This window comes from Callospermophilus lateralis, chromosome X, assembly GCF_048772815.1.
Source record: "Callospermophilus lateralis isolate mCalLat2 chromosome X, mCalLat2.hap1, whole genome shotgun sequence".
In the NCBI taxonomy this organism is placed as follows: domain Eukaryota; kingdom Metazoa; phylum Chordata; class Mammalia; order Rodentia; family Sciuridae; genus Callospermophilus; species Callospermophilus lateralis.
This window is the reverse complement of record NC_135325.1, coordinates 5,639,010-5,655,161: the sequence shown is the minus strand read 5'-3', so window position 1 is coordinate 5,655,161 and position 16,152 is coordinate 5,639,010.

The window sequence follows — 16,152 nt, the reverse complement described above, 5'->3', positions numbered from 1 at the left end:
AAATATGTTTGAGAAGATTGTACCACGTAATGAAATTATTTCTAAGTCTCAGTATTTTGTGAATTATCTACACTTGTACCGCAAAGATATTTAAACAAAGGATGGAACTATATAGCTCTTTAAAAGTGTGGCCAGACAAGGATTATTCAACAAATGACCCACGGTACCTGGTAGGTAGCTGGCAAAAAAAAAAAAAAAAAAAAAAAAAAAAAAAAAAAAAAAACCCAAACGGGTACCTAAGGCTCCCTCTATGGAGAATAGGAGGGCTAAACTGAGACTCCACTTCCCGCTGCATGAAGGGGCCCCCTGTTTTTTGGTGCTGGGCCCTCGGGCCTTACAGGCACTCCCTTAAACAGCTGACACCTAAACTCAGCTTGCCTGCTTTCTGAGCCCCAAGGTTTATGCTCCACCTCCCCCACCCCGTTTTCACGCTTGCGCAATAAAAATGGAGATCGTGGCGCAAGGCGGGGCTTCCCGCGGAGCAGTGGGCGCTGGAGTGCTGCTGTTGCCAAGCCTCTAGGCCACAGGATGCTGGGAGCCTGGGAGGCCCCACGACAGCTGACGCTTCTGCCTGGCATTCCAGCCTCACTAAGGGCCCCTTGATATTGGCGGGGAGAGCTTAATCTCGTTGTAAAAGTTTATTTTCTGAAGACAATATCAATATGTCACTTACACATCCGCACACACACGCACACGAAAAATCTTAAAACACAGAGAAATACAAAGAAAAAAAGATCACACATAATCCTGGCACCCAAAGAGTAATCACTTAACTAATATAGCTAAATATAAGGCCCTCTTAAACATAGTGGTATTGCCGCCCACTCGGCTTCAAAAGACACGTAGTAATCAGTGCACATGGCCAAAAAGAAGCTTCCTCCTGGGGTCTGGCCATGTGGTCAGGTGCAGCTTCCGGGTCCTTTGTCACGCAGGGCTTGCTTAGTGCAACAGCTGGATTGAGCCCCTACATGTGTGTACTAGGGTCAATACATTGTCTGGGAGGAAGTGCCAAGTCACATCCCTCCTAATACAGCTGAAACTCATCAGTCAGGGGTTTCACAATGAATGTTTTTGGAAACCAGGTACACGCTGAGCCACTAACTTTCCAAATTTATCTGAGCTCACTGCATTCCAGGGAGTAATTACAGTATTGCTTTTTCTCTCTCTTTTTACCCCCTCTACTGAGCTACAATTCACATACTATACATTTCACCCATTTAACGTGTAAAAGTGACTAGCTTTTAATATATTCAAAATCTAATTTTAAAACTGTTACATCCCCCCTAAAAGAATCCTGGACAAATCACCAGTCACTGCCCATTTTCCCCCAAACCTCCCAACTCAGTCAATCACTTATCTACTTTGTGTCTCTGGATTTGATCTATTCTGGCCATTTCATATAAATGGAATCAGATAACGTGCTTTTTGTGTGCCTGGCTTCTTTCGTTTAGTACAATGTTTTCAAGATTCATCCATGTTGTAGCATGTATTGGTACTTTCTTTTTATCACAAAATAATATTTCATTGTATGGATATACCACCTTTTATTTATCTATCAACTAATAGACACTTGGATTGTTTACAATTCTTAGCGACTAGGAACACTGCTGCTATAAACATGTATAACTTTTTGTGTGAATTTGTTTTAGTTTCTCTTGGGAGAATTGCACTCAAAACTTTTTCAGGAATTGCTAAACTGTTTTCCAATTCTGCTACCCCATTTTACATTCCCATCAGCAAGGTATAAAGATTCCAGTTTCTTCACATTCTCACCAAATTTATTATTGTCTGAATTTTTTTAAATATTTATTTTTTAGTTTTTAGGTGAACACAATATCTTTATTTCATTTTTTATGTGGTGCTGAGGATCGAACCCAGCGCTGCGCGCATGCCAGGCAAGCGCGCTACCGCTTGAGCCACAACCCCAGCCCTTGTCTGTATTTTTTAAATATATTTTTACTTGTATTTGGACATAATAACTTTATTTTTTGAGAGAGAGAGAGAGAGAGAGAGAGAGAGAGAGAGAGAGAGAGAGAGAGAGAGAGAGAGAATTTTAATATTTATTTTCTACTTTTCCGCGGACACAACATCTTTGTTTGTATGTGGTGCTGAGGATCAAACCCCGGCCACACACATGCCAGGCGAGCGCGCTACCGCCTGAGCCACATCCCCAGCCCCTAATACCTTTATTTTATTTATTTATTTTTATGTGGTGACCAGGATCAAACCCAGCGCCTTGCATGTGCTAGGCGAGCACTCTACCATGGAGCCACAACCCAGCACTGTCTGTATTTTTTATTTTAGCTATTCTTGTGTGTGGGAAGTGGCATCTCATTTTGGTTTGATTGACATTTTTCCTTTTTATGTGCTTTTTGGCCATTTGCATATCTTTTTTTCCACATTTTTAAATTGGCATATTACAGTTGTACACAATGGTGGATTTTGTTGTTATATACATACATACACACATTATAACAATATAATTTCACTAATATATTTGTACAGATTTATTGGAGAAATGTATATTCAGATCCTTTGCCCATTTTTATATTGAGTTATTGAAAATTTAGTTTGGTGACTGTCTTATATTATTTGGTATACAGAGATGAACCATATACATATTCACCTATAAAAAACTGCTTTCACCTAGGAAGAGAATAAATCATGAATGTAAATTACTCCAAGTATGAGATGTATAGATAAAATGTAGAGTGCTTGCCTTGCATGCAGGAGCCTTGGGAATTCAATCCCTAGTACCAAAAAGAAAGAAAGAAAAAAGATTATTTACACATATAAAGCACGAGGCAAAGCTTCCACATAGATATTGCCATTTGACCAAACTAGGGTTCTCAGCCTCAGCATTGTTGATATTTGGAGATTATTCTTCATCATGTATGTTGAAGGATATTTACTAGCATCCCTAACCTCTACCTCCTAGTTGCCAGTTGTTCCCAACCCCGGGTTATAACAACCCAAAGTGTCTCCAGGCATTGCCAATGTCCCCAGGGAAGCAAAATTTCTCCTAGTTGAGAACAATTGAGTTAAATCTTTTTTTGTTTTTGAGTTAAATCTTTATATGATTTTTTATACCAGTCTCACTAAATTGCTCTGACCTCAAATTTGCAATCCTCCTGCAACAGCCTCCTGAGTAGTTGGGAAGCCTGGTGTGAGCCACCACACCTGGCTCACATAGTCATTTTTATTGGTCACACAGTATATGCCATGAATAATTTACAAATTATTGCACCTAATATCCTATAAATGCACATTCCTGCTATTCACAATTTTTCACTATATTTTTATAAAACATAACTTTTAGAGAGGCTGGGGCTCAGTGGAAGAGCGCCTGCCTCTCATGTGTGGGACACCACATAAAAATGAATAAAGATATTGTGTCCATCTACAGCTAGAAAAATATTTTTTTAAAAACATAACTTTTAGAAAATACGACATCAGCTCCTTAAAGTAAATAGCTATATCCTGTTAGACTTTCTTTTTTTTTAACTATAGAAGTTATACATGTGAAAAAAAATGTCAAACAGCTTTGAATAAGCCTTTATCTTTCAATCCCACTACCCAGAAACAGTCTACGGTATACTGGTTTTAAATTTTTATATTGATGCAGAAGTGAAATGGCGAAAATCTCCTGTCAGTGCATTTTTATTCTACATGTGATAATTTGGTCTTTTTGCTGCAATATTTCATCTGGACCTCTTCAAGCCACATTTTTCAAACCACCAATCATGGCTCATTTGTGGAATCAAATTAAAGGGTCGTCATGGCAGCACTTTTTAAAAAATGAAATAGTACAAATCAGATCAGAGTGTATTAACATAAGGAAAAGTACTGCTTTATGAGAAATTTGTTTCAGCATCAGATAGATAGGATAGATAGGCAAATGTAAAATGTATGTTTACTGTGGTTTGCAACCAAGAAAACAACTTAAAACCAACTACTATAAGCTATCTATCTATCTACACACACACACACACACACACACACCTCCTTTCTAGAATGGGAGTAAATTGGTACATGGGGAAGTCTCTTCTTTCTTGATTAAAATAGAAAAATTAATATAACATAAGCAAAAATACCTTATGTTAACAGTCACTCTGAGAAAAACAATACTAATTCTTATATAGTAATAAATAGTATTTAGTGTAAATTTAAGGTCAGTGTTCCATCTGAGCAAGTTGCCCTGACTCCTCATTAATTAATTTAAAAAGAATCAACCACAAGGGGCTGGGGGTGTATCTCAGCTGATAGAGTGTTTGCCTTACATGTGTGAGGCTCTGGATTTGAACCTCAGTATCACGTAAAAGCAAACAAATAAAATAAAGGTATTGTGTCTGTCTACAAATAAAAAAATATTTAAAAAAAAAAAAGAATCAACCACAAGCCAGGTACGGTGGTGCACACCTATAATCCCAGCAGCTTGGGAGGCTGAGGCAGGAGGATTGCAAGTTCAAAGCCAGCCTTAGCAACTTAGTGAGACCCTGTCTCTAATAAAATACAAAAAGGAATTAGGGATGTGGCTCAGTGGTTAAGTGTCCCTGTGTTCAATTCCTGGTACCCAAAAAAAAAAAAAAAAAAAAAAATCAACCACAATGCCTTTTCACATTTACAATTTAAAGAATATTTAAGTATACATTAAGGTATTTGCTGATGTGTTTCAGTCTATTGTCCTATACCTCTTTATCCACTCAGTTTTACTCATTAAACATCATCACCAAACATTTATGACTGTCAGGGGTCGAGGGCATAGCTCAGTGGTAGAATGTATGCCCAACATGTGTAAGGCCCTGGGTTCAATCCCCAGCACAGCAAAAATGAACAAACAAAAAACATTTATTATTATGACTATCTGTAGGGAACATTGGGCATGGTGGCTTATAAAAATGTTGTACGTTCCCTCAGCAACAGGAAGTTAGAGTGGCAGAGTTTATATGGCCATGATGCTCTTGAATAACTTTTTATTTCATATCAGGATAACACAACAAGGTCCCTGTGACCAATTTATATTATTATTTAAATTTGTGTTTTCAGTTAAGACTAAATTATTGAGCTGTTCAGTTACAAGATATGGCTAATGAGTTCACTAAAATCATAATATAATTAAGATTTCCCCCAGAGTTAGGATATTTACTCTAACTTGAAATCATATTTTCTGGGCCACTGAAGCCCAAATCATAGATGAATATGCAAAATGACTTTCAAACTAACATGTACAGAAGCCATTTGATAGACATAAGAAACAGCTTTTCCCCAAAGTTTTTTTTTACTTTTAAGAGCACCAAAAAGATTTGCTAAAGATAAAATGTTTTAAAATTTTGATTGAGTCTATTCTTTGCCAGAACACCCACAGCCAAATGATGCTAGCTTGGCCAATATATCAATGGAATCATTAAAAGTCTCATGGCAGGGACTAGAAAAATAATAAGGGATTGGGGTGAGGCTGTGTAGCTTAGTGGCAGAGCACTTGCCTTGCACGTGGGAGGCACTGGGTTCAATCCTTAGCACCACATTAAAAAATACACAAATAAAATAAAGGCATGCCGTTCATCTACAACTACAAAAAATTTTTAAAAAGAAAAATAATAAGGGATTAAAAGGCAATTTAAGGGCTGGGGCAGTAGCTCAATGGCAGAACACTTGCCTCCCATGTGTGAGGCACTGGGTTTGATCCTTAGCACTACATAAAAATGAAACAAAACAAAGGCATTCTGTCCATCTACTACTACAAATTTTTTTTAAAAAAAGACAATTTAATGCCTACTTTATAGGGAAGGGATTTCATTCCAAGATCTAGTCCTACTCCTCATTTCAGAGATGAGGAAAACAAGGCTTAGGCTTTTTATTTATTTATTTGTACCAGGGATTGAACCCAGAGGTGCTTAACCACTGAGCAAATCCCTAGCCCTTTTTTGTATTTTATTTAGAGACAGGCTAAATTGCTTAATTCCTCGCTTTTGCAGAGGCTGGCTTTGAACTTGTGATCCTCTTGCCTTAGCCTTGCAAGTCACCAGGATTGCAGAGACATGCAAGCAGCCTGGCTTGGAGCATCTTTTCATTTGCTTATTTGCCATCTCAATCTTCTTTAATAAGGCATCTTTATCTTTTGTTTTTGGTTTTTGGTGCTGGGACTCTAACCCAGAGCCTTAGACAAGGTAGGTAAGCATTCTACCACTGAGCTATATCCCAGCCCCTCCTTTGCCCATTTTTTAAATAGGGTTGTTTGTTTTCTTATTTAGTTATAAGAGTTGCTTATATATTTTGAACACCAGTCCTTTATTAGATAAGCGTTTTCCAAATATTTTTCCCAGTCTGTAGCTTGTTGTCTCATTCTCTCAACAATGTATTTTGCAAAGCAAAAGTTTTTAACTTTGATGGAATCAAATTTATCAATTTTTTCATGGATTGTGCTTTTGTGTTATCTCTGAGGAGACATCATCGAACCCAAAGTCATTCAGATTTTCTCCTATGTTATCTTCTAGGAATTTCATACTTTTAGGTTTTACATTCAGGTCTTTTATCCCTTTTGAGTTAATTTTGGTGAAAAGTTGTAAGGCCCACATCAAGATTCAATTTTTTAGTACTTGCCTAGCATACAGGAGGCCCCCGGCTGGATCCCCAGCAGTTTAGGGTGGGGGGATTCAACTCTTTGTATGTAAATATCTAATTGTTCCAGTGTGATTTGTTGAAAAAAAAAAACTTTCCTTCATTCATTGAGTTGTCTTTGCTTACTTTTGTCAAAGAGGGTGAATTTTTTTTTGTGGTGCTGGTGATTGAACCCAGGGCCTTATGCATGCAAGGCAAAACACTCTACCCAACAGAGCTATATCCCCAGTCCCAAAGAGGGTGAGCTTTTTAGCAACACATCCAGGTGTTCTTTTCATGTCAGTTCTTTCAGCTAAGTGTTAAAGGAAATTATCTCTGGAGTCACATGACCTGGTTGTTTAAGCATTTCAGAGACAGGCTATGAGATTGTGGGCAAGTTTCCAAGCCTCAATTCCCCCAACTGTATAATGGGTTTGATAATAATAATGATTAATAATGATCATTTTATTATTAATATTGAGAGACAAATTAGTACAGTAAAGCATTTGGTACATAGTAAATGTTTGATAAATGTTAGCTCCCAAGTAGCTCAGACTACAGCCATGTGCCATGGTACCCAGCTTAAAGCATGTACCTTACCATGAAACTACATCCGCAGCCTAGCACACTTTTTTTTTTTCTTTCAGTACTAGGGATTGAACCAAGGGGTTCCCACATGCTAGGTAAGTACTCTAAAACTGAGCTATACCCCCACCCCGTTTTTATACTGATACAAGATCCTGCTAAATTGCCCACGCTGGCCTTGAACTTGTGGTCCTCCTGCTTCCCCAGTAGCTGTGATTACAGATGTGTGCCACCATACTTGGCCATACATACCATTTTTTGGGTGGGGGGAGGTTACCAGGGATTAAACTCGGGCACTCAACCACTGAGCCACATCCCCAAACCTATTTTGTATTTTATTTAGAGACAGGGTCTCCCTGAATTGCTTAGTGCCTTGCTTTTGCTGAGGCTGGCTTTGAACCTGAGATCTTCCTGCCTCAGCCTGGCATAACGGGTATGCACTACCACTCCTGGCTTAGTCTTAATTTTTTGTGTGTGAAAAAGCTTTTTTATTCTAAATCAAATTAGTTCACCAATCTAATCATAACAATGCTCAACATTTCCCATTTTTGGCAATTTCTATCACTCTCAATTTTTGGTAAATCTGCCCTGTGTTCCCAGCATCATTGCACCCATGGCCCTCATCAACCATTCCAGAAAACAAAAATGATCTAATTATACTATCTGTTCTTAATTTCATCTAGTAAGTTTAAAATTCTTTCTCTACTAAGAATCATTAATAAAGTGTTCATGCTTCTTATGAAAGGCTTGACATCATACAATGCTCCTGTTTGTTTGGAAGCAAGAACAGTTTTCCACTCTAGTCTTCATCATATAACTAATGTTAAAGGGGAAAAAAGGAAGATCCATATTTCTTGTTTTTTTTCCCCAAACCCTGAATTTCTTCTAAATCTATAATGAACGAAACACAAAATCCACATTTCTTAGTGGAACTATTTTTCTTATTTGAGGTTTTTTTTCAGATCCTGAATTTCTTCTAAATCTACAATGAAACAACCAGTGGATTGAAAACATTGGTTCTGAGATACACCCACTCGGTAATGAGAAAGTCCAATTCCAACTGGGGAAATTTACCTGAGTCCCAGCCTTTTCAGTTTAACATTACACCTACCACCTAGAAAAATAAATCCAAGTACCCATCTGGGTTGAGAAAAGAGTTACTTGTGAAATCTTAATTTTTAATTAAAAAATTTGAGGTGATTGTAGATTCATATACAGTTTCAAGAAATATTATAGAGAAAGTATGTTTTCCACAGTTTCTCACAAGGTAACATCTTGCAAAACTATAGTATCATATAAAAATATTACAACCAGGTTATCAATATAATACAATCCATTTCATCTGATTCTGATTTCCCATTTTATTTGTACTCATTTGTGTGGGAGTGCTATACAATTTTACAACTTGTGTGGGTTCATGTATCTACCACCACAGGTCAAGATACTGAACAGTTCCAATACTACAAGCAGAAGGATTTTTCAATTTTCCCTTTTATAACTACACCCACTTTACCACACTGTCCCAGCCAAACCCTAAAACCTGGCAGTACTAGTCTGTCCTCCATTTCTAAACTTTTGTCATTTCAGAAATGTTACATGGCCAGCAGTGGTGGCACACACCTGTAATCCCAGTGGCTCTGGAAACTGAGGCAGGAGGATCACAAGTATAAAGCCAGCCTCAGCAACTTAGTGCAACCCTGTCTCAAAATAAAACATAAAGAAAAGGGCTGGGGATGTGGCTCAGTGGTTAAGTACCCCTGGGTTCAATCCTGGTACCAAAAAAAAAAGTTGTATGAATGGAATCATAAAGTATATAAACCTTTGGAATCGGCTTTTTTTCTTACTTAGCATAATTCCTTGGAGTTGCATCCAAGTTGTTGTGTATCAAACAACAAAAAAGTTCCATCCTTTTAATTGTTGAGTAGTATTTGTGGCATATATGGATCACAGTTTGTTTAACCATTCACCAGTTGAAGGACAAGTTGATTTCACTTTTGAGCTACTACAAATAAAGGTGCTGTGAACATTCATAAATATATTTGTCATTTTGTTTTGCTACTAGTATAATCTGCTATTAGTATAATTTTCCTTCTGATTGATAATTCTCATATGATTGGTAATTTTGCAAATTAAAAAAAAATTAGTTGTAAGTGGACACAATACGTTTATTTTAATTATTTATATGTGGTGCTGAGGATCGAACCCAGAGCCTCACATGTGCTAGGTGAGCACTCTACTGCTGAGGCACAACCCCAGCCCAATTTTGCAAATTTTTCAAATAAAATCTGTTGGCTTAATAAATCTATACATCGGAAATATGTACAATTTCCCTTAAGAGATTTTGAAGTATTTTTTGAATTATATAAGAAATTTCTAATTTCTCTTCTAATTCTTTTATTTTTATTTTTGCACTGCTTGGAATTGAACTCAGGGCCTCACAGTACTCTCTCACTCAGCTATATCCTTAGCCCACTTCTAACTTACTCAAAAAGCAATTCTCAGTAGGAATTTCTAAGTGACTTTACAATTACAGATCCTTTAATGACTATGATAACTTTACATCAATGGCCATTTCCTCTTTGTAATAATCATACTGAACAAATTTGCTGTACCTCCTGTACCTCATAGATATGTACTAGGAGACAAATTTTCCAATCAATATACCCATATGCCATCACTAAGGGCCAGAGAACATGTTGTAGGTTTGAATTCTGTGCCTTTAGGTCTTTCAGCATAGTACAATAATGATGTAATTTACATTCAGCCATAGATACATTTAAATGTTCCAATTTACTAGGGAATTCTATTTTCAAAAACCATTCTTGAGGGCTGGGGATGTGGCTCAGTGGTTAAGCACCCCTGGGTTTATTCCCCAGTACCAAAATAAAAACAAAAAGCAAAAGACAAAATGTTGTTTCAAAAACCATTACCGATTCTCCTAAAAGTGAAGTGTGTTTTTGTGCTGGTTATTTACCTGCTGTCTTCTAGTCTATGCTGATCTTTTTTATTCCATTCTGTGATGCTAAGGGTCACAAACTGCTTTTCCCAAACTCCCATGCAGAGAGTTTTCCTTTTAGGTCCTATCAATGGAGGGTTTTGTTGGGAGACTGGAAGAAGAGAGAAGGGACTACTTGTTGCTGGCTTCCCCCAACAGCCCCTGCCCTCATGGCTCCAGCCTCTACTTTTTTGCAGCCTTCCCAGCATTAGCACCAACCAGCTGTACCTTCCTTGGTGGTCTGAGCCTAAGCCTAACAGTATGTGCCTCAGACATGTGATCAGTGGCTATGGGGAGTGCCTCCAAAAGATTCACACATGCCACCAGCTGGGTGAGGTAGCTGCTTTTTGCAGCTAGTATTAGTTCTAGGGGTACAGGAAGCAGTTACAAATGTCACATATGTGAGTTTTCTATCTCTTCTTTTAGCTTTCTAATACCTAGGTACCCAATTCCTCATTCTCTTAAATACTTAGCATGGCTTCTGTTTCCCAGAGTAGCATAGCTTTTTTTATATAATTGCAAACCAAATTCTGCAATTTTTAAAAAATTTTATATTTTTTGGTACTGGAGATTGAACTCCAAGCACTTTACCTTGAGCTATACCCCCAGCCTATCTATCTATCTAGATATTTGAGATAGGGCCTCACTAAGTTGCTTAGGCCTCACTGAATTGCTGAGGCTGGCCTGGAACTTTTGATCCTCCCGCATGAGCCTCCGGAATTGCTGGGATTACAGGCATGCAGCACCATGCCTGCCTGCAAATTTTTTTAGTATCTTATCTATATCCTCTCCAGCTAAGGGTCACGTCCCTTATTCAAGACTATCTGTGGCTGAGTTAATGACTTGGAGAGAGAATGGGATAAGGCTAGGCAAATATCAGAGTTATTTGGTAAAAAGCAACAAAGGGACTTGGGGTAACTTAAGCAAAATATGGCATCTTTGTGAGGATGTGATGAGCTTACAAAATCAAAGGAGCAAATTTGTAAAGTGTGGAAATCTGAATCATTCCAGAGATCTAGGAAGCAGGAAGCAGTGGGCTGCATCACTTGGGTGCTTCCCCAGCATACTTGTATGGAATCCATATTCCAGGAAAGGTGTCGCCTGCTGGGGTCAGGTCCCTACCCTTTGGCTTGCAGAGAGCAGGACATCCTGATGAACAGTCCTCCCAAACCATAACTGGTTGAAAAATAGTTCACCCAAAAGAAATGTAGCATACTGTTTCCTGGAGAAAGAAAAATTGGATGGTGACCAGTTATGATAACAAACTTTCACTATAGTGAACTTTAGAAGAGGTCTTCAGTTATAAATAAGAATGCATCAGGGCCTGGTACAGTGTTGCAGGCCTGTAATTCTGAGGGAAAGCTGAGGTAGGAGGATTTCATGTTCAAAGACAGCCTGGGCAATTTAGTGAGACTTTGTCTCAAAATAATAAATAAAAAGGGCTGAGGGTGTAGCTTGGTAGTAGAGAGCCCCTGGGTTCAATCCTCAGTAATGCAAAAAAAAGAATGAAAAGAATGTATTGGCCTGAGGGTGATGCTCTCAGGGGTAGAGTGTTTGCCTATCATACACAGAAGGTCTGGGTTTAATTCCCAGTCCCCCACACCCCACAAAAAAAGAGAAAACAGAGCGCAATGTAAACAATATGCTTAGGGTAAAGGCTCACAGCAATGTTTTTTAAAGGTTCTACAGTTAGGAGAAATAAGCTTTAATGATATATTGCACAGAATAGTGACTAAAATAAATAATAATGCATCTTATATTTCAAAATTGCTATAAGATCCAGATATGGTGGCATATGCCTATAATCCCAGCAGCTTGGGAGGCTGAGACAGGAGAATCCTGAGTTCAAAGCTAGCCTCAGCAACTGCAAGATACTAAGCAACTTAGTGATACCTTGACTCTAAATAAAATACAAAATAGGGCTGGGGATGTGGCTCAGTGGTTGAATACCCCTGAGTTCAATCCCCGGTACCAAAAAAAAAAAAAAAAAAAAAAGAAAAAGAAAAAAGAAAAAAATTGAAGAGTAGATTTTAAATGTTTTCATCACAAAAAAGGAAAGTATCTGATGTGATAAATTTGTTAACTAGCTTGATTTAATCATTCTACAGCATAAACATATCAAAGCACCATGTTGTACTCCATGAATATACGAAATTATTTGTTAGTTAAAAATAAATTTAAGGAAGGTTTGTTTCAGAACTGGGAGTGCCCTACCACTGAGTTACATTCCCAGCCCTTTTTATTTTTTATTTTGACACAGAGTCTCACTGTGTTACTAAAGGTGGCTTTGAATTTGCCATCTTCTTGCCTCAGCCTCAAGTAGCTGGGATTACAGCAAAAGGAGGTTTTACATATAAAGCAATCTCATCTCTGCTTTTGGGTTGGGCCAAGCCCAAGAGGAGTTTCTTATTCATTAGATTTCATTTGACAAATATTTATTTACTACGCCCCAGTGACTCTAAGTCTAAGCCCCAGTGATTCTAGCCTAGGTCATTTCCTTTATTCACTGTCACCAATGTGGAGCTTGTGTGGCTTAACATTAACAGCTAGCACGAAGGGGTAAGTTGGCCTTTTAAAATCCAGAGGGACACTTCACAAAAGTTAAATATTAATGCATTTACAAATACAAAACAATTATTTCACTTTACTTAATATCACAATAGTAAATGAAAAAGTAAGTTCAAACAAGTACAGTGTATTTTCTATTATAGTATTTTCCTTTAACTCCTTGCACATTACATTAAACAGTATTTAAGTACTTAGTATTCAATCACACTAAGACAACTCTTCTCATTTGTATTACTCCTCTACCATTTCCTTATATATTTTTTCTAAAATGTATGGCCGTTTTGGTTTACAAAAGTAATGTGTTTCCACTGGATAAAAATTTAAATAGAGCAATATATGAAGAAATAACCATTTTCCATATATCAGTACCAAGAGACAATGGCTATTAACAATTTAGTAAATTTTCATTTACTCCTAATGATTTTGATGAAAAACAATTTGATAAGAAACAAAACTGATATTTTTTGGGTGGGGGGAGTACTGGGTATTGAACTCAAGGGCACTTGACCACTGAGCCACATCCCCAGCTCTATTTTGTACTTTATTTAGAGACAGGGTCTCACTGAGTTGCTAAGAACCTTGCCATTGTTGAGGCTGGCTTTGAACTCGCAATTCTCCTGTCTTAGCCTCCTGAGCTGCTGGGATTACAGGCACCACCATGCCTGGCTAAAGCTGGTATTCTTTTTTAAAGTATTTTATTAGTTATTAATGGACCTTTATTTATTTATTTGTTTATATGCTGTGCTGAGAATCAAACCCAGTGCCTCATGCATGCGAGGCAAGCACTCTACCACTGAGCTACAACCCCAGCCCCTAAAACTGGTATTCTCTGTGCTCTCCTTTTGTGTGTATAATTTGCAGATTTTCTGTAATGAACTTTGTTTTTCTAGAAAAATAAAAAATAAAGAAATGTATCAGCTGGGCCTGGTGGCCCATGCCTGTAATCCCAGTGGCTCAGGAGGCTGAGGCAGGAGGATTAAAACTTCAAAGGCAGCCTCAGTAATTTAGCAATGCCCTAAACAATTTAGGGAGACTCTGTCTCTAAAAAAATATTTAAAAAGGATTGGGAATGTGGCTCAAGGTTAAGCGCCCTGGGCTCAATCCCCAGTACGAAAGAAAGAAAGAAAAATGTATCCAATAGTAGGATCTCTGGATGTCTTGTTCATCCAGATGTCTCCAGTTCCCAGAACAGTGCTTAACACACAATAGATACTCCAGAAAAATCTTTTTTGAATGCCGAAGATTTTTGCCCCAGAACTGGTGAGATATGGTTGCTAATGAACAGAGTCAATGTGCAGCTATGTACCAGTATTCTTTCTTTCTACAGTTAGGAGAAATAAGCTTTAATGCTCTGTTGCACAAAATAGTGACTAAAATAAATAATAGTAGTTTGTTCTAACACACATGCTATCTAAATACAAGACTGAATTCAAATTCCACTTTTAATACTCACTTGCTATGTGACGTTAGTAAGAAACATCACCACCCTGCCTCGCTTCCTCATCTGATAAGCACTGGTCCAGGCACTGTGGGCACAACAAAACTAAAATCTTGCCTGAAAACATTTATAGTCCAGTATAGAGGAACAAACACTTGTCAGGTGGTGGTAAATGTTATGAAAAACAAAACAAAACAAAAATAACAAAATAAAGGGGATGGAAAGCAATTACGTGTAGAGGCAGATGAGGACATGTTATCTTATAAAGGGTGATGGGGGAGAGCGAGAGGTTTTAAAAATATCCTAATGTTTTTGGAACTAATGTTTTTCAAAGTTGTAACAAAATGTAATCATGAAATCAGTTTAGAGAATGGTCTGTATTTTTAAAAAATGGAATAAAATACCAGAGTGCATCACACATATTAAAGATCAGCACTTCTTTGTACAACTTGTTTCAATTTATATGCACTGTGCACTAATCTGCAAAACACCATCAGGCTTGCAACAAGCAACCTTGAGGTAAGCAGTCTTGGGCAAAGGTACCTCAACAGGGTTAAGGTACCTTGGTTAAGATAATCCATGCCTCTTGTGCACACATATTTGTGCCTTACTTGATTAACAGACTTAGCAGAGTACAGGAGAGACAAAGAGACAAGCACAGAAAAAGTGACCCCCCCAAAAAAAGAAATAGAGAGACCAGAGCTGAAGAGAGAAATGCAAACAAAACTGAACCATTAAGTAATCCAAGAGAGAGATTTCTTATTATATGTTTACACAAAAAAGCACTGATGGGGGCTGGAGCTGTAGTGGGCAGAGTGCTTGCCTAGCCTATGTGAGGCACTGGGTTCAATCCTTAGCTCCATATAAAAGTAAACAAAATAAAGGCATTCTGTCCATCTACAACTACAAAAATTTTTTTAAAAAGCACCTTAAGGGGAAAAAACTAAAAGTTATAGAAACAAAACTGACAAATTCAATAACAAAAAATCCAAAGCTAACAAAATATGCTGTACATGGTATTTTCAGATTAAGTATAAGACAGATAGTACATGAATCCTCTCATACATTCCCCAACTAGCTGGGCATGGTGGTGCATGCCTGTAATCCCAGTGGCTCAAGAGGCTGAGGCAGGATGATCACAAACAAGTTCAAAGCCGGCTCCAGCAATTTAGTGTGCCCCTAAGCAACTTAGTGTGATCCGGTCTCTAGATAGATAAAATGTTAAAAGGGCTGGAGATGTGGCTCCATGCGGGTTCAATCCCTGGTATCCACCCCCGCCCTCCCTTCCCCCCCCCAAAAAAAAAAAGAAATTCCCCCAATATCTACTCCATGCATACTTTATTCTTTGGCCCTAAGTGAGGTAGACAATATAGAGAATTTAAAGCCATATTGTCTGGAAAGATTTCTTTCTTCTCAGTCCTTTAAACGTTTAATATGTTTTGGAAATCATGTGTACCTATCAGAAATGAGTAAACTATATTAAAGGGAGACAGGAAATCATCTCCCAAGTCTTCTCTTGCTGAGCACATGAAGTTCTCTTTGAAGCAGAACTGTAGGACAATTATTCTAGAACAAGGTGGACAAACTGCAGAATTTCGGCCAAATTTAACCCACATGCTTTTGTATGGTCCTCGAGCTGAGAATGATTTGTACATTTTTGAGTGGTTGAAAAAAATCAAGAGAATATTTTGTGATCCGTGAAAAGTATATGAAGCTCAAATTTCAGTGTCTATACTTTTCCTGGAACAGGGCCAGGTTTTTCACATTGTCTATGGCTGCCTTTGCGCTATAACACAGCGGAATCAATTAGTTGCCCCCCAAACCTAAAATATTTCCTATTCAGTACCTTTTACAAAAAGTTTGGCAACCAGTGTTCTAGAATATGAGAACTGTATGCTGAAACACCCTTGTAACTATTTTCCCTCTCCAGCCACCCCCTCAGCGTTAGTCACTAACAGGATTCCAGGAC